This window comes from Myodes glareolus, chromosome 13 (assembly GCF_982192425.1).
Source record: "Myodes glareolus chromosome 13, mMyoGla1.1, whole genome shotgun sequence".
In the NCBI taxonomy this organism is placed as follows: Eukaryota; Metazoa; Chordata; class Mammalia; order Rodentia; family Cricetidae; genus Myodes; species Myodes glareolus.
The window spans coordinates 66,899,191-66,926,074 of NC_142038.1; the positions used below are offsets into that span (position 1 = coordinate 66,899,191).

Consider the following 26,884-nt stretch of genomic DNA (forward strand, 5'->3'; position numbering starts at 1 on the left):
TTGTGTCTAGTGTTCTGTGAGCCAGAGGGAGAGCCTCGTGATACCTTTGTGTCTAGTGGCCTGTTCTGAGTCAGGTGTGTGCATAACTTCCTCATTGGCTCCCAGGGCCAGACCTCTCTCCACAGAACAGAGCAGAACATCTGGGCAGAAACAGGTGAGATGTAGCCACAGGGCAGGGGTGGGGGGCGAATTGCAAATTAGGTCTAGAGGAGTCAGATGAGGCAAGGCTATTATTTTTCCTTAAAGGCATATATTGAGTTGAAGACATTTTCCAATAGAAGAGAAAATTTCTGTGTTGGTGTGTATTAACCGGTTGGCTATAAATTCTACTCCATCTTGCCTAATGTGTCTGCAGGCTTAAGTTCTCCCTCCAGGTGCTTATTTGGGTTTCTTTTCTAGGACGCTGCACGTGTTTGGAGCTGTCTTTTTCAGTTCTCAGAGGTAAGCACCAGGGTGACACAAGAGGAGCACCAGGGTGACACAAGAGGCAGCTGATGGGTCTGCAGTCCACGTGGATGCGCCCCGGAGGAAACGTTCTCTAGGTGTCCTGTTGCATCTTCCCTGTAGCATCCTGGTACACACATGGTTCTAGAGCACTGCACCAGGTTCACGAGGTCGCTGCTACTCGGTTCTCTGATGTCGTGCTAAGCCTGGGTCCTCTCTGCTCAGAGTCAACGTCCCTTAAGCTTGGGAGGCAGAGTCTCAGCACGTTTAAACAACTCTTCAGGTCATCGCGACCTAAGCTGTGTGGGTTGCTTCTCTCTCTCTCTCTCTCTCTCCTCTTGTTCTTATAATTTGGCTTAAATGTTTAGGGGTAGGAGTGGGAACCAACTTTCCATTTTCTTTTAATCTCCATGTTTTAATCTTTATTGGTTTGTTTGGTTTGCCTGCTTTTTTTTCTTTCCAGGGGTGGGGGTTAATTTGTCTAATAACATCTTGTGAAAACAAAACAATGTTTAAACTAAATAACTCACTAGTGGTGATGGCAACACCTGTGGTTATATTATACACTTGGGTGGTTTTGTATATATATATATTGTAATATATACTATATACATATATATGTATATATATTGTAATATATATATAGTATATATATTGTTATACGTCATAATAGTTTAGTACAGCTGTGGGTCCCCACACCACCAGCCGGGCCCTCAGTTTGGACTATGTGTGTGTAGTTTAGGGAAGATGGCCTCAACTGTCCTTCCTCAGATGTGTTCATAGCTACTATTTTGGTGTTGTTTCTTTAATCGGTTTCAAGGAAGTCTCTCACTTCCTGGAACTCAGTAGGCTAGGCTGGCTAGCTGGTGAGGCTCAGGAATCCACCTGTCTCCGTTTCCCTCCTGCTAGGATGGCAACTAGCTTTTCGGTTTTTAATCATGCATTCTGGGAAACAAACAAGGGCTTTACCAACTGAGGCCCATAGCTTTATTTATTAATTTATTTTTTAATAACATGAACATATTTTCTTGTGGTCTTCATCATAGTATTTAAAATCTTTTCTATACGAAAAACTGGCCTGACTGAAGTGTGCGGCTCGTACACAGCAGCTTCTACTTTCTTTATATATTTATTATTTATTTATTTTGACCTACAAGTGGAGATCTGAGGGCATCTTCCTAGAGTTGGCTCTCTCTTCCCGCTGTGTGGGACCTAGGGGATCAAACTCAGGTTGTTAATCTTGGCAGCAAGCACTGAGCCGTGAGGGGACCCAGGGGAAGTTCTTGTTTCTTACTTCAGTGTTTTTGACAATTTCATTATCTGCCGCAGATAACTATTTGGTACACGTTAAATAAATGAGGAAATGCTGCGGTACACAAATCAGCACATTCCTATCAAGTTAATTTTTCATATAAACACCAGAAACTAAGATTTTTAAATATTAGAATGAAAATCACAAAAGATACATTATATACTCTGTATTATTAACACCTTTTTTTGGTTATTTTGTTTGTGATTCAATATCAATATCAAGAAGAACCATTGCTCGGGCCATAGGCAGTGTCTTAAGCTGCTTCTTTCCCATTTGGCTCTCCTTGTGTTACTGAGGCGCAGGGCCTTGCACACACTAGGCAAATGCTCAAACCCTGAGCTACATTCCCCACCCCAATTGTTGATTTCTAGTCGTCACCACTGCATGGCAAGGGTTGTTTAAAAGACATCAAGGAAAGGCAAAACTTTCTAAGGGAGAAAGCAAAGAAAACTTCAACCACAAACTTGAAGGCCCTTGATTCCATGGCGTCTCGCAGCAGGTAAGCTATGCTCTGCTTTCCCCTGGAGCTTTGGCCAAGTTGAAACTCAAGTGAAAATTCTGACAGAACAATGTGAATCACAGTAGGGGAAAACTTTCTAAGTCGAATCTCTCTGAGGACCAGTTGGCTGGATTCTGTTTTACAAAGTGGAACTTCCCTTGAATTTGAAAGCAACCTCACTTCTCATTGTAGGAACTAGCCATGATGAACAATATAAACAGCTCACCTAAAGGGAGTGCTTTACTTCCAACCATTCTCACCTGCCAGAGTAGGACTCAGCCATTGATAAATTTAATAGAGGCCTGAGTCTCAGTAGTTTACCCCGAAGCAATACCTGGTCACAGGAAGAACCTCAAACTGAGATTACCTGAGCACCACCCAAGAACAGACCATCGGCAGGAAATACCTAACGTTCCAACCGCTGTAGATAGGATCACCTGCCAGCACACTCACCAAGACACCTCTAGACAAATGTCAGTAACTCAGAGGTCCTGGACCTCAAAAACTCCTCACCCCCACCTTTACTACTATAAAAAAACCAACTCTAACTGAGTTCGGGGCTCTCCGTTTATTCCAATACGTTGGGCAAGCGGAGAGGCCGAGTTTGCAAACTTGTATAAAATAAAGGCTCTTTGTTTTTACATATGGCACTCGGTCTCCTTGTTGGATTTTGGGGGACTTCACGGGTTTCGGCAAATCTGACATCTCATGAGCATTATATTTTTGAATCCCTGTAGGTGAAGTTCACACTGGCTCAATCAGAAAAAACCTGTGTATTTAAGTGGAACATACTGTCCTAGATGCACTTCGAAGAAATTACCTTCAATTGCAATTAACTCTCTCATCCAATCAGAAGCTTATCTAGCTAAGTGAAAGAGGCTGCTTGTTTCTTTCTGCAGGATTCTGGACTGTTTGCACGGATTCCCTGCAACTTCTGGGCATGCTTTGGGTTGGTGATGACTCATTGAACAGAAAGGCACCTTTCACTGCTAAGGAGAAGACGTGTTTAAACAGAACATTCTCAATCCTTCTTAAACAGGAGGCTACCCAGATGACAGTTCAGCCCTTGTTTTGCTGTGCTTTCATGCAGGTGAGTCATAATTAGAAGTTACAGGATTTAGGTATTATAAAGCCAAACAGAAAAATGAAAAAAAAAATTGGAACAAGTTGGTGTGTTCACAAGGATCCAAACTATATGATACTTTAAACAGTGTATTGTTATAATAAGACAATTTAAAATTTGAGTATTGTGCTTCATAATGTTGGGGAATGCATTAACCTGTGGGAGGTGTCTCAGAGGAGTTGTAGCCTGTTAGTCTCAGGTCTGGCAGGACTAAATCCAGGGCCTTGTGGATGCTGAACACTCGTTCATTTTCCCCTTTCTTCATGGAAACTCTGATACAGGCTCATCTTGGCCAAGAAAATCCTTGAAAGGAAGATTCTTTATGCACACAGCATGCTTCAAGATTCCTACTCGCAGACTTGACAAACTAGCAATCAGACACTGGTATAAACAACGAAGAAAACTGGGGGGGACGGGTGCGTGGCTGTGTTAGAAGGAAGCTGGCTTTGAGGTGTTGTTATGAACACACCTACATAAAACATAACCAGGGGTTCCCTGTAAGTCAGCAAGTGTTTTGCCAGCTGCATCTGTGCATATATTCATATAACACCTGCTTTTACTGTGAGGGGACAGGTGTCTGTGTGTCTCACATGACATTTACTGATGTAAATGTGTAATCAGATGACATTTACTGATGAGGGAGGGAGCTACAGTCTCAAGTTGAGAAAGTTGTTAGTGTAATTTCCATAGTTATAAGAGAACAGAATCCAGACCTAAATTCTAAAGCTGCCCCATCCAGTATTTATTTTAAGTCAATCAACTCCTGGTGACTGACTCAGCTTTCTGAATTGTTTTCTCCGTAATGTTTGAAAGACAAAGAATGCAAAGGAGGAGAAAGTACAATAGAGAAGGGAAAAAAAATGTCAGGAGGGCGTTACTAGAAATGAAAAACTGAAAAAGTAATTGTCTGAAATAAGAAAACACATTTTACCATGAAAATCAGAAAGGACAGTAAAAGCAGAAGGTTAGTTCTCGGGGAAGCATCAGAGATGGAGCACCAGGGCCCAAGAGTCATCGTAGTGGAAAAAGACAAAAGTGAGGAGAAAATAGTAAGGTGCAACCAGGTGGACCCAGAAGATACAGCTAGTGTGGTAGAGACATTTGAAAGATGGGAGATAGAGGGGAGAGAAGCGAGAGGGAGGGAAAGAGAGAGGGGGAAAGAAGAAAAGGAAGGAAGAGGGGAGGAGGCAGGGGATGAGGAAGGAGGAGGTGGGGGGGTGATAGAGCAAGAGAACCAATAAAAAAAACAACAACAGCACTGGAAACCTCTTTTGGAATGGCATAGAAAGTATCCCTAAAACTTCTGAAAGTGAAAGAGGCCTGAGTATGTTAGTAAATTGCTACTGCTAACTGATGAAACACTTTGTTTCCATATTAAAGGTCTTAGCTTCTTTCTTTCTTTGGAGAGTCCTCTGCTCATCCTAGGGTATATGTTACTGTCTTTTTCATGTCTTTCTCCTCTTCTCTTGTTGCTATACTAATTTTTTCTTAATAAAATCAAATTTACTTCATTAAAAATAAATTTAAAAGGGAAAGTTTGAAATGACATTAAGGAAATGCTAAAGACGGTCGCTCTTCTATACCCCACCCCCCAGATAACACATCATGTAAGAATTTAGAAACGCACACGTGTCATGTAATTGAAGTGATAAACGAGGAGACTGGAGGGATGGCTCAGTCCTTCCAGCACTGGCTACACCTCCAAAGGGACTGGGCTTGGTTCCCAGCACCCACACGGAGGCTCATATCTCTCTTTAAGTCCAGCTCCAGGAGATGCAGCGTCCTCTATGTGCAGCAGACAGGCAAGTGATGCAGACACTAAATGCCGGCAAAACTCTAATACACACGATGTGATAAATGAGGTAGCAAAAGTAGAGTTTGTTCATTCATTCTGCCTTTGTGACAGATGCTAGGAATTGTTCTAGGTCTGAAACAGATTTTCCATTCCCATTGGGGTGGTTTTTTAAACCATATTATTTTTATGATCTACTTTAGGAAAATACCACAGTTGTGGATGGAGTGTGTTGGGGAACAAGGTAGAGTAATAAAAGTATTCTAATGATTTCATTTTTTGCAAAAGGGATACATGGATAAATTTTTGTGGAGAAATAAGAATTATTTTGTTGATATTAAAAATTAGAGAATTCAGTAAGATGCAGTGGTTCCCAGCACTTGGGAGGCAGAAGTAGATGAAACTCTGTGAGGGAGAGGCCTGGTCTCCAGAGTGAGTTTCAGGACAGTCAAGGTTACACAGTGAAACCCTGTCTCAAAAAACAAAACAAAACAAAACAAAACAAAACAACAACAAAGACTTATAGATTTCAATGCATCAGGGTTTCAACAGACTATGGCAGAGAAGGAACAGGAGATTGTGCAGTTTAAGAGCAGACAAAGGAGCACAGGGACTGGGTTTACATCACTAGCATCCACGTGAATGCCTAGTCTGTGTGGTGTTCTGCCTGCAGTCCCAGCATGGAGACAGTCGCAGGTGATCCCCTGAGCAAGTTATCCTGCTAGGCTAGTTGAATTGCTGAGGTCTGGGTTCAAGGGAAAGACTTGGCATCAAATATATGCTGGAGAGTAATCAAGGAAGACAGTGGTTGAATTCAACCTCTAGCTTTCATATACACACCCCCATGAACGCATACACAAGGAAGACACACATGTACATACCCCCCCCCCCCCCCACACACACAAATGGGGGAAAGAGCAAAGATTCTCCACTCTGGAAACTTGTGGTGGTTTTCCACAGCGAGGCAGAGACTTCTAGGATGTGTCTGTATGACAAAATTCTTGCCAGCGGAGCAGAAAGAGAGATGCTTTGCAAAACTGGGGACAAAACTTGAAAGAAAATATCTTGTTGTGGTTTTGTCCTTCCTCCAGTGGAAGATAAATGTGTTCACAGGTGAGCTGTGGCCTAGGATCCGAGTGCCACAAAACAAAATGTGGAACTAACCAGGAGACATCCGGAGCAGGGCCACCCAGAACCTGGACGGGCCTTCCTGTGACTCCGAGTACGTTAGAAGTGATAAAGGGCAATGGCTTGCTCATCTCCTCCTCCTCTTCCCCTTCTTCTTCTATTTATTTTATATGTATGATGCTTTACCTGTGCGCGCACGTCTGTGTGTGTGTGTGTGTGTGTGTGTGTGTGTGAGAGAGTGAGAGAGAGAGAGAGAGAGAGAGAGAGAGAGACTGTGCCTGCTGAGGTCAGAAGAACAGAAGGCTGCATTGGAGCTACTGGAAATGGAATTACAGATAATTGCAAGCCATCATCCATCATGTGGGTACTGGTAGCTGAACTCTGGTGCCCTGGAAGAACAGCCAGTGCCCCTAACCCATAGGCAATATCTCCAGTACGGAAAGCTTCTTAATTACTTTATATGGTAGCCTTTGGTATAATTGTCAAGTTGGAAGCAAAGGCCCCAGCCCCTCGCATCTATCCCAGACCCCAGGCCTGGTCTGGACTCCAAATCCCAGCAGGCCATGTCCACTTCCAAGGGTATTTAAGTGAGTTCCCAAAGAGGAACATGTGGTCCCTTTTCTTTCCTCCTGGTGGTAGCATTAGTGGCCTCGCAGTTCCCCACCTCCGGGCCACCCGAGAGTGCAGAACTTCCATTAAACCTGGATATTTATTTCTTAATTTGGCTTGATTGGGAATTTTGCATCGGCAGGGAGCTCGTGTTAAGAAATATTCCTAACAACAATGTTATAGAAATTCATACTGGAAGTGGTACAGATATCACAAAGAATGAGTGATGTGATTTTGATCTGAAAATCTAACAGCAAGGGCAAAATAAGGTGGTCTGGAAAGATGGTCACTCATTCATACGCAGAAAGCAACTGACAGCAGTATTACATGTGATGGTATGCAAGACAGATAAACTAGGTGAAGTGGCTGGACACTTCCAGAAAGAGTGTGTGATGAAGCATGGGTGGAGTATGGAAGTTAAAAAACAGGTGTGTTAAGGAGTAACATTAAAATTAGATATGCAATCAATGATAAGGAGACACACTTTCTGTTTTCAGGACCCATGCTGCTGAGTTAGCAATTTGCATAGCTTAGTAAATCTTCAGATGCAAGCAGTCCTAGGAGAGAGTCAGCTCTCCAATGTGCCTTAGAAGAGATGGCCAGCTTCCAGAAGGCAGGAGAGCGGCAAGGACCATGGACAAAGGCTCTTCTCAGAAGGGTGAGGAGCCAGGCAGGACTCATGTCTCCTGCTACACGTCATGTCTCCTGCTTCATGTCTTTCTCTCCCCTGTGCTACATGCACCCTTCTGTTCCGAATGGTAGTTTCTGTCACAGTTTCCCTGTTCCTGTTTATTTGGTAGGTGGGGCAGAGGTCAGAAGAAGACAACATATTGATCTGATGAAGAAGACTGTGTTTTAACCAAGGACCCTGAACTTTGATACAGGATAAAGTAATAATCAGATTTTGGATTATTTTCCTTGGAAATCAAATAGGGCCTTTTATTTGTGGAAATGAATCAACATCTAAGTAACTTGTAGCTAGAACCACGCTTTGTGTAAGCCAGGGCTACCTTTCTACCTAACTCCTTTCTCCCGACTTCTGTAATAACACTGATTAAGCTGAGTGTGTTTTTCTTTACATTTCCCAGGGTCCTTTGTGATGGCAGAAATGTGGTTTCTCCTGCAAGTGTAATGGGAGAAACATTGATGGATATAATTTCTGCTTTATCTTTTTAAAGATAAGTAAAAACTCATAGCCTAGGGGTTGAAAGATGTGTGATGTAAAAGAAGGGCCAAGATCTTGGAGTAAAGAAGACCAGAAAGGTGGATGCAGCCAGACCAGCTCATGTGCAAATTCAAATTTTTATTCTTCCAGAAACAATCCAGGCTTGGTATAAAAGAAAATTAGTGAATAGGAAGATTAAAAGAGGAGCTAGCTTGGCCGTTACCCGAGAGCTTGTTTGTCACGTGTCGTGGTTAGTAGGTGCTCATGTACAGTCAGTAAGATGGTTCTAATCTGGCCTCATTACCCTAAAGACCAGAGCTGGGGTGTCTCTGCCATGTGTGCCTCTGTGTAGATGATGAGGAGAAGAGAGTCGAGGGCTCTCTTCTGGGATGCACAGGATGCATAAATTAGGACAGAAAAATATGACAAATGATGCCACAGAAGAAGTGCTCTTAAAGCTAAGAGATGCTTCCAGATTCTCCCCTACTCTGGTGCCTTCCTTGAAACAGAGAATGGGAGCATGATTAAATGCTACTGTGTGTCTGTATCTGAGCTGTTGCTTGTCCTGTTGTTCTTTGATTGTTCATCAGAAGAGACAGGTTAAAAACTATGACAGGCACACCGTGCACACCAGCGATACTGATAGGACTATGGCTTTTAGAATAGCAAAGCTGAACCTCCAGCTGGCTTTAGTGAGAGCTAGGGCCTGTTGGAGAACATTCACTCTGAGTACCCAAGGTTATGCATGACCCAGGAGGATGGCAATCCCTTCTCCCTCAAAATTGTCCAATCAGGTTATGAAGCAACAGACTTTGCTCCTGGAGGCAGATGGCTTTATTGGAGTGGGGGTTGGGAGAAGCTCAACCAGAAAGCAGCAAATGTGAAAAGGCAGTTGTAGTCCAGGTCAGGGCAAATAACTGGACTAACAAGCCAGTTAGCAGGGAGCTAACAACCCAACCGAAGAACACTGTAAACATCCTTGGCTTGGAAACTGTGTGTGCGCATGTGCACTTGATGTGTGCTTGCACGTATGTATGTGGGTGTGCACGTGTGCATGTGTGCTTGTGTGTGTGTGTGTGTGTGTGTGTGTGTGTGTGTGTGTGTGTGTGTTAAAGCCCAGAGAGGTCCAACAACAAGGAAAAACTTCCTTATCAGGAAAACTGCCCAAATCAAATGTGTTCCTAGAGCAAACTCTGATCTAAGCACACAGTTGCTCAATCACTCACAGATGACTAAGTTAAAAAAAAAAAACAAATCTTGTAGAAAATCAGGTTTTAAAAATAAATTCATCAGTCATGTACCACGGGGTCAAAGACTCCTCAACTCAGGTGTGCTTCTTGCAACAACCAGAACAAGCAGCAGAAGGAGAAATCTGGAGAAACAGAGACAGATGAAATCAGAATACAGACTTGTTATAGTATCTAAATTTTCAGGTTTTTCTGAGAACGTAGCACAGGAAAAAATAAAAAAAAAATATAGTAAAGCATGAACCTCACTTAGTACAAAATGTTTTTTTCTGTGGAAATTGTCTCTGTCTGGGATAACACTTAGTAAGTAAGCATCAGACCGGATGCTGCATGTGTGCTGTAGAATCCAAGGACTTGGAGTGCATTTGTTTACCTGACTACAGGAAAAGGCAGTGGCAACACCTCAGAAACGGGGAACATAATATAATGCATCATTCAGAAAGAATTCTAGAGCTAATAATATGCAAATAAATATTCATAGGACCCAACAAGCTGGAAGAAATCCAATTCTGCATCAACTTGTGAATGATAAAAAGCAGTATGCCCCTTCTGAATGTTATGCAGCAATTAAAAGGACTAAGCCTTGAACCACTTGACTGCATAGATGAATCTCAGAATGCTGTGCTCTGTTCCTCAGTGATGTGCTACAGCTCAGTTCTCCTGATCTAAGTAAGTAAGCCCCTTCCTATAACCTTAATTTAATAACAGCCTCATCAGTAACTAGAAAAAATTATATAGATCATTTACCTTAATCTTTCTAACAGAGAGATGAGACCATTGAAATGAAAAACATTAAAATACATCTCCAAGTCAGACTGTTAGTAAGGAATTTGATAAAACAATCCACATAACAATCACAACTCCATACGGTTAAACTAGATGTGACCAGTGAGATAATTTTGGCCACATAAATGAAGTTTGATCTTTTTCTATCTTTGATTTTCACAACCTGCTGACAGCTGAAGTATTGAAGGGCCAGTGTGGAGCACGAGATCTAAGTGAGTTCTCAGGAGATCATGGAAACTTTTCTTCTTTTCCTGTGATGCCAATAGTTAGAAAAAACATCGCTCTTCAATCTTATTCCTTACGAGCAGCCAAACTGCAAATTCGCCATGTTCTCCTGAACTCACCAGAGAGTAGAAGTCACACAGCAGCTAAACTGAAGAGTTAAGAGAGACAAAGTTGCAGTTAGAGAAGAATGGAACTCTTGCTTAAAGGGAGTAGGGAACGGGAATGAAGTCGGTTGTTAGTATCAGAGAGGCAAGCAGAAAGACCACCCACCCAGATCATCATGGCCAAATTATTCAAAGCAAGCTTTTTTATTCAGGTACATGAGCAGTCTCTCCCTAAGAGTAGGGTTAAAGAGATCATCATTGGATATGAGTTATGCTGCAGAGGCAGGAGGTCTCCAAATGGGGGATTTGGAAGTAAAAATAGATGGGGTTGCAGAAGCAGAACACAAGCATAGCAAGTGAGTCATAATGACCTCCTGAAACAGAGACATGATTGCAAGGTGGTCATAAGGTAGACATAACAACAGGTGGTCATAGCAACCTCTTGAAACAAAGGTAGGGTTGCAAGATGGTTATAACAACTGCTTGACACAAAGACATGGTTGCTATTTCCTGTAACAGGCGGTTCAGAACCATTTGTAGTTAAGATTACAGGTGAGGCATAGTCCAATCCTTGAGAAACAGCGATTTAATCATACCTAGCAATGAACTTAGTTTGTCTTTACTATAAAGTGGCTTTAATCCCAAGATGGAAGCAGGCTGGTTCTTCACAGGCAACAGTAAGAACCAGTTGAGGAATTTGGTTAAGGAAGTAGCAGAAGTTGAATGTGAGCTGCTGAGAGAGTGGAGCCCCTGGGGGCAGTAGATGCGAGAGATGTTTACACATGCATATTTTTCTCCAGAGATTTCACCAAAGTAGGTTGATGAGAACCCAGATAGAACATTCTTTGGTGGTGTGTTCCCCAAGCATGGGATAAATCCTGCAGGATAGGCTGGAAGCCCTGATCAGTCTTATCTCTCATCCTCATCCTACAAGAGTCTAAAGCCACCGACTGAGATGCACACCTGTACCCCAGGCACTAGCTGGAGTTGTTTTGAGGAATGCTAATGCTTTCTGGGAAACAGAAAAGCTTCCTGGTCTTGGAGGAGAGGCAAGAATGTTCACGGAGTGCAGAAAGGTAGCTGGTCAGTGGGAGGTTTAAATGCTCCTATTCACTGAGTGTAACCATAGCAACTGAAAACCACAAACTCAGCTCAACTCTTTCTAGAATGAATGACTCAATCCTGGAAAGTGAAGGTACATACTAAGAAAAGGACACCAAGAAGGCTAAATCCTCAAGATAGTGGTCACAGTGTGTGCATGCGATTGAGACTCAGTCAGATTCCCCACAAGAGAGGGAAGACCCCATGCTGAAGGTGAAGCAGGCTATGAGGAAACCCTCTCAAGATCAGCCCCCACTGTGAGGCAGGGGTCTCTATAGACACTTACCCTGTAACCATAGTAACTGGAAACTCAATTCAACTCCTTCCTCCTAGTTATCTCAATCACTAAGCTACAGATCTAGTGCATGGAAAGGAATGTCTTCATGTAAACGTAGAGATAGTTTTCTCAGCTTCTATTACCACACAGACAGATGTCGAACTTAAAACACACACACACACACACACACACACACACACACACAAACTGTAATGAGAAGTAAGCACAATGAACAAAGTGCCAAAAACAAGCAGTAATGGATACAACTTCAGATGATAATGGAACTATCAGGAAAAGACTGGTTAATTCATTACGGCTCTAGAGGAAGAGACAAAGAAACAGGAGCACTGGCTGTTCCAGCAGAAACCGAAGCTGTGGTGTGGTGTACGGTGAAAACAGAAATGACGAGCACTGTAAAAATCCAGATACCCCGATGCTGGTGGAAAGACTCGACACACTCGAGGGAAGAATTATTCAGTGTGAAGACAGACTAAGAGACATTCATTATACGGAAGCCAGATTTCTTATTTAGTATCAGTGAGAATTCAAAATGGCACAACTATTTTGGATTCTGAAGGTACCTGCACACACAGGTGTGTGTACTCACACAGACACATATACATACGCATAATTTTAAAATAAATAAAAATATAAAAGCAACAGAGTGAAAATAAATAAATAAAAAGGCAACAAAATGAATAGATAAAAGCACTACGCTTAAATTTCAAAAAGATTTGTGAAGTGAAAGAAGTCATTCCCCCAACTCAGACCATTTACCATAGTTCTTCATGCATCAAAAAGAAAATTAAAGAGCTGAAGACCCAATCAGCAACCCAGGGGATAAAGATAGGAGGGTAGTAGGAAGAAATCTAGAGAGAGAAAATCATGTTTTCAATGATTATTTTCATGGAGGATAATGTGATGATGTGGGTTTTTTATTTTTTTTTTATTTTTTATGGTTTATTTAACTTTATTTTATGTGCTTTGGTGTGAAGGTGTCAGATCCCCTGAAACTGGATCTTCAGACAGTTGTGAGCTGCCATTTGGGTGCTAGGAATTGAACTCGGGTCCTCTGGAAGAGCTGTCAGTGCTCCCAACCACTGAGCCATCTCTCTAACCCTTGACGTGTTTTTCACAATGGTTAGAATTCAGTGTCCCAAAGAGTAATTCTTACCACATGTAAAATTATTTTTTTAAAAAGTTAAAAAAATTAGTTTGTTTGTATTACTGTATTTAGAATTTGGAATTGTGTGATTTTTACAGTTAGGAATACTTATCAGATACACGATAAATACAATTCATGGTTGTTATGTAACAGGCTACTAGGCCTTAAAACAACTGGCCATGTTGGAAGCACCATTCTGAGCTTAGCAGCACATAAGACCCAACACATGCCAAAAACAGGAACAAAGACTTAGTATGCAGTTCCAGAATCCATGAAAGTCTCTAACTTTGCTAACCTTGTTTATGGCTTTTGTAGTTTTGTTTCTCACTGTTTTTGCTAACTGAGAGATGTCAATCATGGTATGGTTTTTGTGCATAAAAGACAAAGAATGGCAAGATTTGGTGTTGGCAAAAGTTTCTATCCCACCAGCAGCTCCCAAATAAACACACTGGAGCTTATATTAATTACAAATGCTTGGCTGATAGCTCAGGCTTGCTACTAACTAGCTCTTAACAACTTAACCTATTTCTATTAAGCTATGTGATGCCCAAGGCTTGTGACTTTTATTTCTATCCCATTTTGTGTGTCTGACTCATTCTGCATGTGACTGGCAACCCTTCTGACTTCCCATCAGTCTGTTTGGCTTTCCTTCCTAACCTTATCCTGTTTAGTTATTGGCTAGTCAGTTTGTTTATTAAACCAGTTACAGCAACAAATCTTCATAGTGTACAAAGGTATTATTCCTCAGCATTTTCCCCTTTACATTTAATTAAAAAGGAAGGTTTTAACTTTAACATCATAAAATTATATACATAAAACTAGTTATCGAGTAAGAATTACAGTTACAATAACTAGTTTCTTTGTATTTGACAAAATTAGAGAAAATATTTTACTAGCTATTTTGTGTTTGTGAGTTTAAAGCTTTGTACTTAATTTACCTTTTTATCATATTTAAGGAAAACTGTAACTATAAATATTTAGTCTTCAACTCCATCAAAGACTTCAGAAAGATGAAATGTTACCTAATGACAGGGCCATCAGGCTGCCTGGACAGTCATACAAAGTTCCTCGTCAGTGCTGGGGCATCCAACTCTGGCCTATAGCCTAGCATATTTGACAGACTTTTCTGTGAAGCAGGGAATTTTTAAGGACTGTCTTACCTTGTCTTGGCAAAAAATCGGCAGCAATCTTTCTTGTAACCTCCTGGTTCATTTTGGACAGTAGTTGTCAGCAATTGAGGTCAGGGCAGTTTTTTGCACACATGGCTAGCTTTTGTCAAAAATAAACAAACTCCATACGGACTTTTTTTTTGATGCCCATCATCCTCTTGGAAGTAATTGGCGTTGCCAGGAGCAGACAAGTCTCACTGCTGAGAAAAATCTAAGTTTTTAAAACATTTCAAGTGCCATATTCTGTTGGTCTTTGAAATGTTTGAAGATTACCTATCTATCTTAAAGTACATCACTGTATACATAGAAAACCTAACTAATATGACTACAAGTTTGACATTATAGATGACTATTAATCTGTATGAGGGGGGTTGAGACAGGGTTTTTCTGTAGCTTTGGAGCCTGTCCTGGCACTAGCTCTTATAGATCAGGCTATCCTTGAACTCACAGAGATCCACCTACCTCTGTCTCCCAGTACTGGGATTAAAGGCATGTACTACCATCACCTGGCTAATCTGTATTTTTAAATTATATGTTACATATTTGAATAAGTTGCATAAGCACAATAACCCAAACAAGATTAGAAACATACATACAGTATAAAAAATAATTTTAAATTTGCATCAATATTCAAGAATCCTCAACAATGTAAAATATTTAAGACTAGTAGTTGCTTTTTTGGTTTAAAATCTACCCTTTTATCTTATTGTTTCTATATCCTATTTCCCTTTTTTTCCTTTAGAAAGAGATCTTTGAATTTAACTCCTATGTTAAATTTTTTTTCCTGATTATGAGCAATAGAAATTTGTAACCAACCTGCCTTGAATAAGAATAAACATCCATAACCTAATTTTTGGAAGTGTGAGCATGGTTCTCTGGAGTACTTCCTGTTCACTGAGAGTGCTGGTACTCTTTGAACCCTGAGAAAGCAGGATAATGGTTTAGTCTTGGCTGGAGTAGTCTATGTGTGCAGATCATCTCAGTCAGCAGCTTTGAAGCAGCTTTGGAGCTGGATCACTTGTACCATCCTTTTTCATTGGCGTCTGGACTCCTTGCTCTGAAAGTACATAAACTTTTAAAGGTAACATATATATTTGCATTAATACAAGTATAGACTATGCATTGTACATACGTCAGCCAAAGATGTCTTTTTTGTTATGTGTTTGAGCAGGTAACATGTACATCACATGTCTTGTAGTTCTTTTAGGTTTATTTCTTTATGTCTGTGTTCAGAATGTCAGGGGCTCTTCCTCAATCACACCTGATTTTCCTTAACCCAGACTGAGTTCACAGATTCTCATATCCTATGGAAATAAAGTAAAACATCTCTCCCAAAGTAACACACCTTCTGACTTAAATTTTTAAGTCAAAAAATTTTAAAATATATGGGCTGGTTTAATCTATCGATTTTCATAATCCAGTGTCTCTTAGCGGCCAAATGTTTAAAGACAGCACAATAACATATATGATCCAAACTCTCTCTGTGGATTTCCCACCTTTATGTGGCTTTTTCCTTTTATATTATTTAACTCCCTTTTAAAGGATTTTTATTATTTTAAAACTATATTTTTCTTTTTTATGATTATCTATTCCCTTTTACTTTGTTCTTCCAAGTCTTTGTATATTTTTAAATACACTGTAACCCATTTAGAGTTTTTTTTCCATCAGAATCTGTCTTTATAGTGTATTTGTAATCTTTTTCAAACCATATGAGTTTTTAAAGGGTAAGCAGTGTGGCTTCTGCTTTGGCGGCTGGCTCTGTTCTGCTTGATTTCCTGAGAGCTTAGCTTCATGGCCGAGGTACTGAGAACCGTGTTTACCATCCCCACACTGGGAGTTGTTGGTTCCACACTGATGCTGAGTAGTGCACTGCTTAGAAACCCCATTTAAGTGTTAGCCTCTTAAAAGTCGTGCCTGTTTTTGCTGTTAGCACTGAGCCAGGAAGCTGTTTTTTAAAGGAGCCATGCCTCTGCTGGCTGCTAACATTCTACCATGAAACTGTGCTTTTTGACTCCATTTTTCTGCTTAGAATCCTTTTTTAATGCTTTCTCAGGTTTTATGTGGATGTATGTGGCCCTGGACTTTGGGTGCCATTTGCTGGCAGAATTTCCTGCCCCACCAGCAGCTCCCAGATAAACACACTGAGGCTTATGTTAATTACAAATGCTTGGCCGATAGCTCAGACTTGTTATTAACTAGCTTTTACAGATTAACCCATTTCTATTCATCGATCTGCTGCCCTGAGGCTCATGACTTGTACCTCTATCCCAGTTTTTTGTGTTCAACTCGTATGTGTCTGACTGGCAACCATTATGACTCTGCCTTTCTTATTCCCAGCATTCTCAGTTTGGTTTCTCTGTCTAACCTTACTCTGTTCAGCTATCAGCCAGTCAACTTGTTTATTAAACCATTCACAGTGACAAACCTTTACAGCATACAAAGGGATTATTCCACTTTTACCCAAGGGTGACATGTTTTGAGCTAGGTACCCACTCTCGGGCAATACAGACTTTCCAGTCATCTTTGGTGGACTTTCTTTGAGACATTCGATTGTATCCAGAGTGAAACCATTTGGAAATTTTTTCTCAGATGACCTTCCTTACAGACAACACTAAATTACAGCTTAGAAGAACATCCCATTGTGCTGATCCCAGGCAGGTTGAAAACAATGTACATTCTAACTTTCACTGAAAGGTAATTGTTTATTTCTCAACTACTTGCTCAACGTTTTGTTTAAATTAAGTTAATCCTTTCTTTCTGCCTCACAGTTAACTACTGTCTACCTTTCTTTATCATTCTTTGAAGTATTAGGTTGTTTGTTCCCCAAGAATGCTTATGCTAAAACTCATGAACTATATACTGGACACACATTGTTCCTACCTAAGTACAATCCTAGTGACTGTCCCTCTGTGGGATAATTTTCATAATTACATGGCTTTGCTGTTTCATTTACATTGCCTGGCTTTCCAAGGAATAATGAAATAATGATTGCAATTATAATCAGTCTTATTGTGAAAGTCCTTTGACATACTTCCTCAGTTATTTGAATAATGTGCACACACAATTGGAATGGATAAAACAACTGAATTTTCAGAGCCATCATTAGCTACCTTGGTCATAAATGGGCTTTCTCATATTGTCCATTTAATAGCCTGATTTAAGTTCACCAACCCAGGGTATGAGTGTATAATTTCAATTTAAAGTGTGGATGTTAGGGGCAAATCTGGAGCTGGGACACTACCTCCAAGCAATTAATAGTTATTAATGCTGCCAATAAGGGGTTGAAGGTGCCCGTACTGGAGATGAACTTTAAGACAAAGGGAGTCACGGAAATCAAGTACAAGAGGGGTTCTAACGGTGTCCATGAATTTTCTGCTGCTGGGAATATGGCACCATTGTCTTTCCATAAACAATCTGGGATTTAATGTTTACAATGAAAATATATACTTTTTAAAAATATGAGATAGTTCTTGAATTCTTAAAATTAAAAAAGTACACGCTAACTTAACTGTGCATAACATTACTTTGGGCAATGAAAATCCATTGTTTCAGGGTTAAGGACAAACCGAGGAGGGTCTGGTGGCACATGTCTGTCATCACAGGAACAAGAGAGTCAAAGTTGATAAATTGGGTTTGAGCTGCATATCAAAAATAGAAAAAGAAACTAATGACACTTTTCTTAAGGCCTTGTGTGGTAGACACCAGTTCACTCAGAACCAGAGCCAAGGCACCCCTGGGTAAGACCTTCCCTTGCTTTCTTCACTGTGCCTGTTTGCGCTAGGCTATGCCATTCCTAACCGCGCAGTGTCTCCTGGGAGAACGGAGTCTTCTGGGCATGCCTTCTGATACGGAAGTACTTCTCACCCTCAGCAGTTCTCTCCATTCACAAGGAGCCTGACTGTGAGCCCAGCTCCTCTAGTTCAGCAGTCAGTCCTCCTAAACATTTCAGTTTGATCCTAAATGTATTATTGTGGCTGTTTCGTTCTCCAAAGTTTATCGTAAGAAATTACCACTTAAGTAAATATGAAAATATAGAAAACAGGTCTTGTTTTATAAAGGTTTTAAAGATAACATTTGTTTATTGGTTTTCTGTGAGTGTTCATGGGTGCATATGTGCCACAGTGTACTTGTGGCGGTCAGAGGGTAACTTGGGCATCCCAGCAAGCGCCTTTACCAGTTGAGCTGTCTCTTGCTCCCAAAAGGATAGCTTTCAGTACTAGAGTAGCTTGTTTCCATGACTCAGCCAACAGTAGAAAGAAAATGCTAAAAATAAGAAGCAATGCAAAGAGTGATATGAAGATGGATTTGAAGGTGATAAGAGAAACAATAGGACCAGGAGCCGGTCCTTGGGATGCGTTAGAGGACGACAATGTAAAGTTCAACTATGGTGTTTGAAGTAGGAGAGGAAAAACAGACAAAGAACAGCTTAGAGGCCTAGAATCCATCAATAGAATTCTAGTAAGGAGTCGTCTGAAGAGTGTGATGGCAAAGAATCAATTCTTTCCTTCCTTCCTTCCTTCCTTCCTTCCTTCCTTCCTTCCTTCCTTCCTTCCTTCCTTCTTTCCTTCCTTCCTTCTTCCCTTCCTCCCTTCCTCCTTCCCTCCTCTTCCTCCTTTTTTCTTTCTTTCTTTCTTTCTTTCTTTCTTTCTTTCTTTCTTCCTTCCTTCCTTCCTTCCTTCCTTCCTTTCTTTCTTTCTCTCTCTTTTTTATTTTTTCAAGACAGGGTTTCTCTGTGGCTTTGGAGCCTATCCTACAACTCACTCTGTAGACCAGGCTCTGGCCTCGAACTCCCAGAGATCCACTTGTCTCTGCCTCCGAGTGTTGGGATGAAAGGCGTGCGCCACTACTGCCCGGCTGTAAGGGATAAATTTCAATGACCATAAAATTTTTAGCCTATGGCATACAGAAAATAGCAGTGGTGGGAGTTGGAAAGAGTTTGGTGCCACTGGCAAGCTTTATATTTAAAGGGATTGAATTCAAAACCTGTATTTGGCACTGAAGACCATATGGTAGCAAGCAGATGCTTTAATTTCTCCCTGAATTACTTAGTACTTTCACACACAGAGGTTAGCACACATACCCACAAAGAGGGTTGTGATGAGGGTTGAGAGCTAATGTATGGGAGGCACCTGTTACACAGGCTTCCCGGCCCATGAATGGAAATCAAAATTGTTATGACCACTGTAAAGAAAAGCCTGTTCTAATTACCCATCAACGATTAACAATGACCCACAGTAGACTAGGCATAATGGCATATTTACATGGGGCGTTTTCTTGTGCCCCAGGGAGCGGGCTTGACTGAGAATCCATTTATGGGAGATTGCCACCAGGGGTCCCGGGGGTGACAAAGGTTCTTGGATGTCTGCTTATTTCACCTGTTTTGCTCCATTGAAAGTAATTCCGAAGGGAGACATGGAAGGTAAAGCGAAAGACAAGCTGACAGGTGGAGGAGTTGGATGGGAGTTAGGGTGCAGGGGCAAGGGAGGACAGGGGAAGGAGAGTCTCCTTAAAGACACAGGGCAGGGGCGCACTGGCTGCTGAGCAAGCCAGTACAGTAGACAGGGTGTGGTATGTGAGCTGTGAGCTGAAGAGGCCTTTCACCTTAGAAAGAGGGTGGATCCTGGGAAGGGCAGGTGGCCAGAGGGTGGGGACATGGGCTAGGAAGGACTGGGAAGGGACAAATGAGAAATTGCTGGGCCTGGTTGGGTGGAGCTCAGCCAATAAATCAGTTGTAGTTGGTTAACACGGCATGTGTCTTCCTTTACGTAGTTGCTCCACGAAAAGGGCCCCGCTTCCTTTCAGTGTTGGTTTGAGTCACTCAGTTACTCATTCCTGAAGGCAGCTGGATAGCCCCACGCTGCTGAGTGGCCAACAGTAGCATCTGTTTTACTTAAGCAAGGACAGGCAGCATTACACATCACCGAAACCATCAGGGCAGGACAGGATTGTTTCTGGAATTAATTATATGACAAAGATGTGCTGTTAATGAAGCAGAATGTGCTGTACATATGCAAATATGGCCTTAGATTTTTCTGATTTAAGGAAAAATTTTTGATAGGAATCCTGTTGGAGTCAATCGCGTGCTGTGCTTAGTAGATAAGAATAGGAAGGAGGGGAAGAATGGGGCTGCTGGATGCATGGCCCTTATGTGAGCAAGAGATGGGGTCAAATCCCAGCCCTGTCTTTTGACTGTGGGGCTTTAGGAAGTTGCTTGCCCTCTTCAGAGCTTAGCTTGCTCTCCACCAAAGAGGCAGCGCAGGAACTGAATGCAGTGTATAAGGTAGTCAACAGCAGAGAAAATAGTAATAACGGTAATAATGATGATAATCCACAGATACTATACTTCTGAAGTGCTATGCTGCTTGTTCATTCCCATCATTATCTCTCATCTCCTCCAGAGCTATTGGGGTAGGAGCATCTCAATGAGTTCACCGAGGAAGTGAAAGAGGATATCCAGACTCTGTTGCTTACCAGGATTCCGAGGTTACAGGCAGCTGAGCTGCTATTCACATATCATACCTGGTATCCTGTCTATGTGACGCATGGACACGCAGGGCAGCTTGGGTCAGACTGACAGCGTGTGCTCAGTTTAATGCTTCATTTCATGAGACAGAATCAAAAGCTCACATGCTTCACCTCCCCAAATTGGGTGATTTTTTTTAAAAAAAAATATGACTTAACTGACTCAAGACATGCACATGTTGATGGGGTACAGAACACACCAAGACTACATAAAGTTTAAAAATTAGGCAGGGCAAATGGCATAAAATATGACCAAGCAGACACTCTTGACAATGTATCTGTGAAGTTTCCCCAAATACTCTCCAGTCCCAAGCACCTCAGCAGAGAGCTGTGCCACAGGAAAATGAGCAACAACTGGGGGCGTATGCAGCAGGACTGCTGAAGGGGAGGAAACGCTTGCTGAGGTCGGTGATGGTTGTGATCAACAGTTGTCACCAAATGTTCTGTTCCTTTCTCCCTGTGAAATGGCTGTGGTAGCCATAATGCACTTGTCATGAGAATAAGAGGTCCAATGCAGACAGATGCCTAGAAGTTTCGTGAACCATCAGACGTCCACCGTCAGCCTCCTGCCTACAAGCTGCCCAGGGTTGCTGTGAATATCGCCCGACATGAATCTGTGAACTTATTCAAAACACTGCTTTTGATTTTTTTTTTCTTAACTCAGTTGTGAAATCATTGACTGTCAACTTTGTACACAGTAACACGGACCAGACATGCTGAAAGGTTCGCAATCCCACCCATGGGTCCAAATGTCTTCCTCGTCTCTGTTACACTGCCGCCGGGGACCCACTGATAGAACAATCTAGCTCAGTTTGTCAGTGTGGCTGGCCAAGATCTGTGTACCTCACCTCTTCTTCAGCTCCACGTCTCCACCTCAAACTCCCTGTCAAGGCAGATGAAGCTTTTCTTAGTTTCTCATATGCACCATCACCCTCTCCCACAGCCCTTCGCTCCTGCTGTGTTCTGGTTTGGGACATCTTAGCTGCTTAGCCAGTTCATCCTCACCCAGTCCTTGAAGGTCATTCTTCCCAGCCTGCCTTCCCCACCCAGCCAAGTGGGGGCCTGAGGTCCCTAGTGCATTCCTCCAATGTGCTCTTCCTTCCCGGCCAAGGCCGTCGTCATACTCTGCATGTTTATTTGTGTCCACCTTTATAAGACAGCTCAGCTTATCCCATGTTCCTGAGGGCAGGGACTGTAGCTTCCCTGATGCCATCAATCCCCAGGGGCCAACACAGTCTCCCACGCAGCGAGGCGGACTCCATAAATACTTGTGGAATGAGTGAAGGTACCCTCCAGTGCACTTATTGTTTGTGAAGCCAGTGTCTCAGGAAGAAGATGGAATTTATGAGCAGTGCTTACCAGCAAATTGTAATTAGTGTTAACATTAAGAACATGTATGTAATTATTTCTGCATTTCTTATTTTGGAATGATAGTTATTTTGGCAAGATCTGAGGGTTTGTGACAACTGAGGAATTATGAGCAATATCAAATGTGGCAGTAGGTGGCTCCTGTTCATAGCTTATGCGTGTAACATTCTAGAAGTAGGCAGCTTGACTGGGAACTTCTCTTTTAAAAACAATACAACTTAAGAAATAAAGGAAACTACATTGAAGAAAGAGAAACCATGCTTGCTCTTAAGTAAAAATTAAATGGCCCCTTTGTTTGGCCTGTATATCTGAAATGCATATGCAGTGTCCGAGGCCCAGGGCTTGGTTTCATTTCAGACAACTTGGAGACTATTGACTTCTCAGACACAGCACAGTGGGTATGTGCTCAGGGACTGTGTTGAATGCACTTGCACACTGATTTCTCTCGTGCTTAGTTTTCATCTTGTATGGAAACACACCGCCATGCCTAGTGACGAAGCAGTTGTTGTAGACACAAAGGGAGTTTGTGCAATCGGACATTTCGGGCAACATGTCTGGCACTAATATTTCAAGGCTAGAGCAATTGCACACGTGCCAGCTGAGACTTGCTTCTGGAGCCCCTGCCGACCCTTCCATGTAGTAGGCTGACTGCCTTACCCAATTAAGGAATGTTCCCATCTGCAGTAGAGATGGCCGTGTCAGGAAGGGGTCCATCTGAGAGCAGAATATCTAGGTTAGAACTCTGAACAGTTGTTTAAGTGTTGTTGTGTGTCATGTTCCTCATATAAAATTAGAACTATGAATCCAAATGGGTCTCCTGAAGATCAAATTCATAATATGGATAAACTGTTTAATTCAGTGTTGAACCATAGGAAATGCACTTTGAACCAGTACATCAATATAAATCTTCTTTTTTCTTTACAGGAAAAACAGAGTTTATTCTTTGTCTTATGGTCCTAGAGAGATAGCATCTATAATGGCAGGGAAGGTCCGGCAGTAGGAGCAGGAAGAGTCTGATGGTATTTCATCCACACAGACAACTCGCCATGCATCTTAACCATGTGTCTTCTTCATTATTAAGAATTGAGTAGTATTGCCTTTAAAATACATGTTAATAAACAAACAAATGACTTTTATTCACACTTGAAATAACATTAATAAACTATTTAATGTATGACTTTAAGACACCTGGGCCCTTGGTTCAGAAGCTTTAGTTGGTTTCTGTTTCTCCCTCTAGACAAAGGAGCAGGACCTGAAGGCTAGAGAGGGCAGCTTGAAGTGTTTTTCCTTTAAAAACATCTTTCTAGACGTCTTTGTCTTATTTTTATGGGTCCGACTGTTTACCTGTGTGTCTACATGTATATCAGGTGTGGGTCTGATGCCCTCGATGGTCAGAAGAGGGTATGAAATCCCTTGGAGCTGTAGTTACAGATGATTGGCGTGTGGTGCTGGGACTCGAACTCAGATCCTCTGCAAGCGCAAGAGCTCTTACTCACCAACCATCTTTTGCCTCGGAAGTTCATTTTCATTTGAGGGACACTAACTTTGATCAGATCTGTTAACACTGTGTTACCACCTCTGATTCCTCTTTTCATATGAAAGGAAGCAGAATGAGTGCAATAAGCCAGGGCAGGAGAGACAACGCTGGGGATCTCTCTTCCACAGTGTAAGAGAAGGAGGACTTCACAGAAACTGAGAATGATAGCACATTACCTGCAAATTGTTAAGAGAATTGACTTTGAAGGCCTAGTCTTCACGCCACAGCACATAATGAAGCTGAGAGGCCGTTCACTTTAAATAGCATGACTGGGCCATCCTATACAGGTGTGGGAAGCCTCATGTTGGAGGTGACAAGCATATGCAGTTTCTTCAGTTAAATTAAGCAAATAAGGACACATACATTTTTCCAGTCGCACCTCTACTCCTTCAAGTAGACTCGCTATTGATCCATTAGCCTTGCCATTTAGTGGGAGAAGCTGGGTATTGATTTCCCAAGGCTGCAACCCCCCTCACCCCCATTATCGAGTTTTGGAAATCTTTCATAGGCGGCTCAGGAAGATGACCAGGCTGTTGAGCAGCTGAGGAACTCTGCAAGCTTAAAACAAGAGCAGCAGCAAAATAACTCTGCAATCCGGATGCCATGAAATTCACATTTTTGTTTCAGGTGTATGTGTGTATGTCTCTGTGTGTATGTCTCTGTGTGTCTGTCTGTCTGCCCCTCTTCCTTTGAGAGCTGCTCATACACCGAATTCCTAGAAGGGTAAGGCCCAGGCCTATCTTCAGCACTGAGAGCCACAGATGTAGTAGTTTCCAGACAGCTTCGCAAGTTTCCTATTTGCATTTTAATCATGCCCAACCTCATACTGGGAGGTGTCATCACTGCATTCAACAAAGAGTTGGTTTTTCTGTTAAATTGTGGGTTAAAGGTATTGTAAGCAGAGATGTCAACTCACATCTTCCTTTAGTTGACAGGCAGCATTTAAGTGCTCATGAGGAAGCACAGAGGGTAGAGTGAACACAGACAGACGGTTTGGGTATGGATAGCGATCTCTAGGAAGGCGCGCGTGTGAAATCCCACACTTGGCTATGATGAAACCACCACCACTCAGTTAAGTTGCAGATGCCAACCAAGTTTTTCCTGATTTTCCTGGGCCGCAATCAAGACTTTCGCCTGGGCTTGGTCTGAATTTAGAGGGCTAGTGGGGCAAGTCTTGACAAGGAATAACTGTGGGCTTGGGTGGCAGGGTTTAGAATTTCTCATGGATGGGTGCCCAGAAACCATCGCCAGCAGGGCACCTGGAGGAGACTTCCAAGTGTCTAGGACAGCTTGAGTCCAGCTTTCCCACCTAGAAACTGCACGTTAACTGCAGGCTAGAGACACAAAGAGGATTTCCCACCTAAATATTCACGTCACACCCAAATCCTGTAATTTATGAAATGTCAGATATTTTAGCTTTCATATAATGCAAAAGCTTTGATTTTTAAAGGTATTTATAAGCAATTTTTTGAAACTTGATTTTTTTTTTTGCAATCTAAATATGCATGTCTTTACGGGGACAAAATTGTTGGTTCCCTGCCGAAATGTGGATTTGAATATCCCCAGAGAATATTATTTTATTAGGTATGGTTCTGTTTCTGTGACAAGGAAGTTCTGGTGCCGCCACCTCTTTGAAAGCTTCATAATGAAGTCAGCCATTGTTTTGAGGAGCTCAGAATTCAGCAGGACTCTTGGGAGGAAATCAAGTTTTATCTACTTGATACAAGTAGAGTGTTGCTGTCAGATTTCTGAATGCTTCAGGACAGGAAGACAGGGTCAGAATCAAGCACAAAGGTTGGAGGGCGTGGTGGTCTGAGCTGATCTGGAGTCAGGGGCAGAAATCCCTTTCTGCACAGGAGGATCATGGGAAATGAGCACTACCAGGACGGTTATCTTGCTGTTGTGACTGTCAGCTCATTGCTAAGGTTAAAAGCTGGATTTGCAGTAAGTCATCTAATTCTTCCCACACGGCCCGCGTGCAGGTAACTGATACTCTCTCAAGCATCACAATGTTAGTAATCCTGTAGAGTTTACATATATGAAGCCATTTATCCTAATAAGGCTATTGGTCATTTCTCCTTTTTTCCATTGTGGGTTCAATATCTGTAAAATGATATTAAATAGGACAGGAATGGAGTATAGTAATTCTGTGAATCATTCAGATGGCAGAAGACATTAAAACAAAGACAATTTCAAAAGATGAATAAGTGATTTCTAAGTTCTTTACCGACATTTCCAGCGCATCCAAAGACCCTGTGCACAACACACACTTTAAAAATAAGTAACATAGGAGAACACTATGAACACCTTAAGCTGCTTTCCCCATGTGAAGACAGTCTAACCAGTATGAGGGTCCAGGGTAGTGGTTCTCAACAATCCTAATCCTGCAAACCTTTAACACAGGTCCTCAGGTTATGGTGACCCCCCAGCCATAAAATTATTTTTGTTACCAAATTTTAATGTAAATGTCTGATATGCAAAGGATCTTAGGCAACCCATGTAGAAGTTTGACCCTCCCCCTAAAGGGTCATGATCCACAGGGTGAGAAACAACAGTCTAGGGGCTTCCAATGTGCTTCTGGAGTGAGGCTCCGGAGGAGGGTTATCTTCATCTACTGCTAGTGAGTTTTATCTTTTCCCAGGGTGATACGTGAGAGACCAATGGGAGAGCAGCAAGATGTGTTTCATTTGAATGTGTGCCAGCTACAGTGAGTCACCGCGTCCCCATCAGACGGGTGGGACACCTCACTGAGAAAAGAGGCTCACTCCACCCACCCTGTTCACCATGCTTTGCCAGAGCTCAGCACTCTGTAAACTACTTTCTAGACATGTCACCGGGCTCTTTGTGGATTGACGAGGAAACTGTAAAAGCACTGACCAGAGCAGGAATTAAATCCTACTTGAGTGAAGGCTGACTTTGCACATAGACTCAGCCGCGTGGATGGGGGCTTAATTGAAAAGCTAAGCACTTTTATTTGTGGATTTTGAATTTGCTAGAAAATTTTCAGCAATACGTATGCTGTACTTTTTATGGCCCATTTGCTTTTGATGAAAATTATAAAAATATTTGCTTATATTTCCTTTTTTAAAGATTTATTTATTTATTTTATATGCATTAATGTTCTGTCTACATGCACGTCTGTGTGAATGTGTCAGATCCCCTAGAACTGGAGTTACACATAGCTGTGAGCTGCCGTAAGGACGCTGGGAATTGAACCCAGGTCCTTTGGAAGAACAGCCCGTCCAGTACTCCTAACTGCGGAGTCATCTCTCCTGCCCCTATATTTCTTTTTCACATTGCTGCAAGTTTAT

General features: G+C 41.9%; 1 long non-coding RNA gene across 4 annotated transcripts; it reads left to right on the forward strand.

Annotated features, from left to right (window-relative positions):
• LOC146891823 (uncharacterized) lies at positions 1-26,648 on the forward strand. 4 transcript variants are annotated; one of them, XR_015734778.1, is made up of 5 exons: positions 1-154; positions 400-441; positions 3,155-3,345; positions 6,262-6,392; positions 7,405-8,502. It is a non-coding gene; the product is annotated as an uncharacterized LOC146891823 (long non-coding RNA). The 4 variants fall into 4 exon arrangements; XR_015734777.1 differs by lacking the exons at positions 6,262-6,392; positions 7,405-8,502 and adding exons at positions 9,801-9,988; positions 26,215-26,648 and having other exon boundaries at positions 4-154; XR_015734780.1 differs by lacking the exon at positions 6,262-6,392 and having other exon boundaries at positions 6-154.
• The last annotated feature ends 236 nt before the right edge of the window (positions 26,649-26,884 follow it).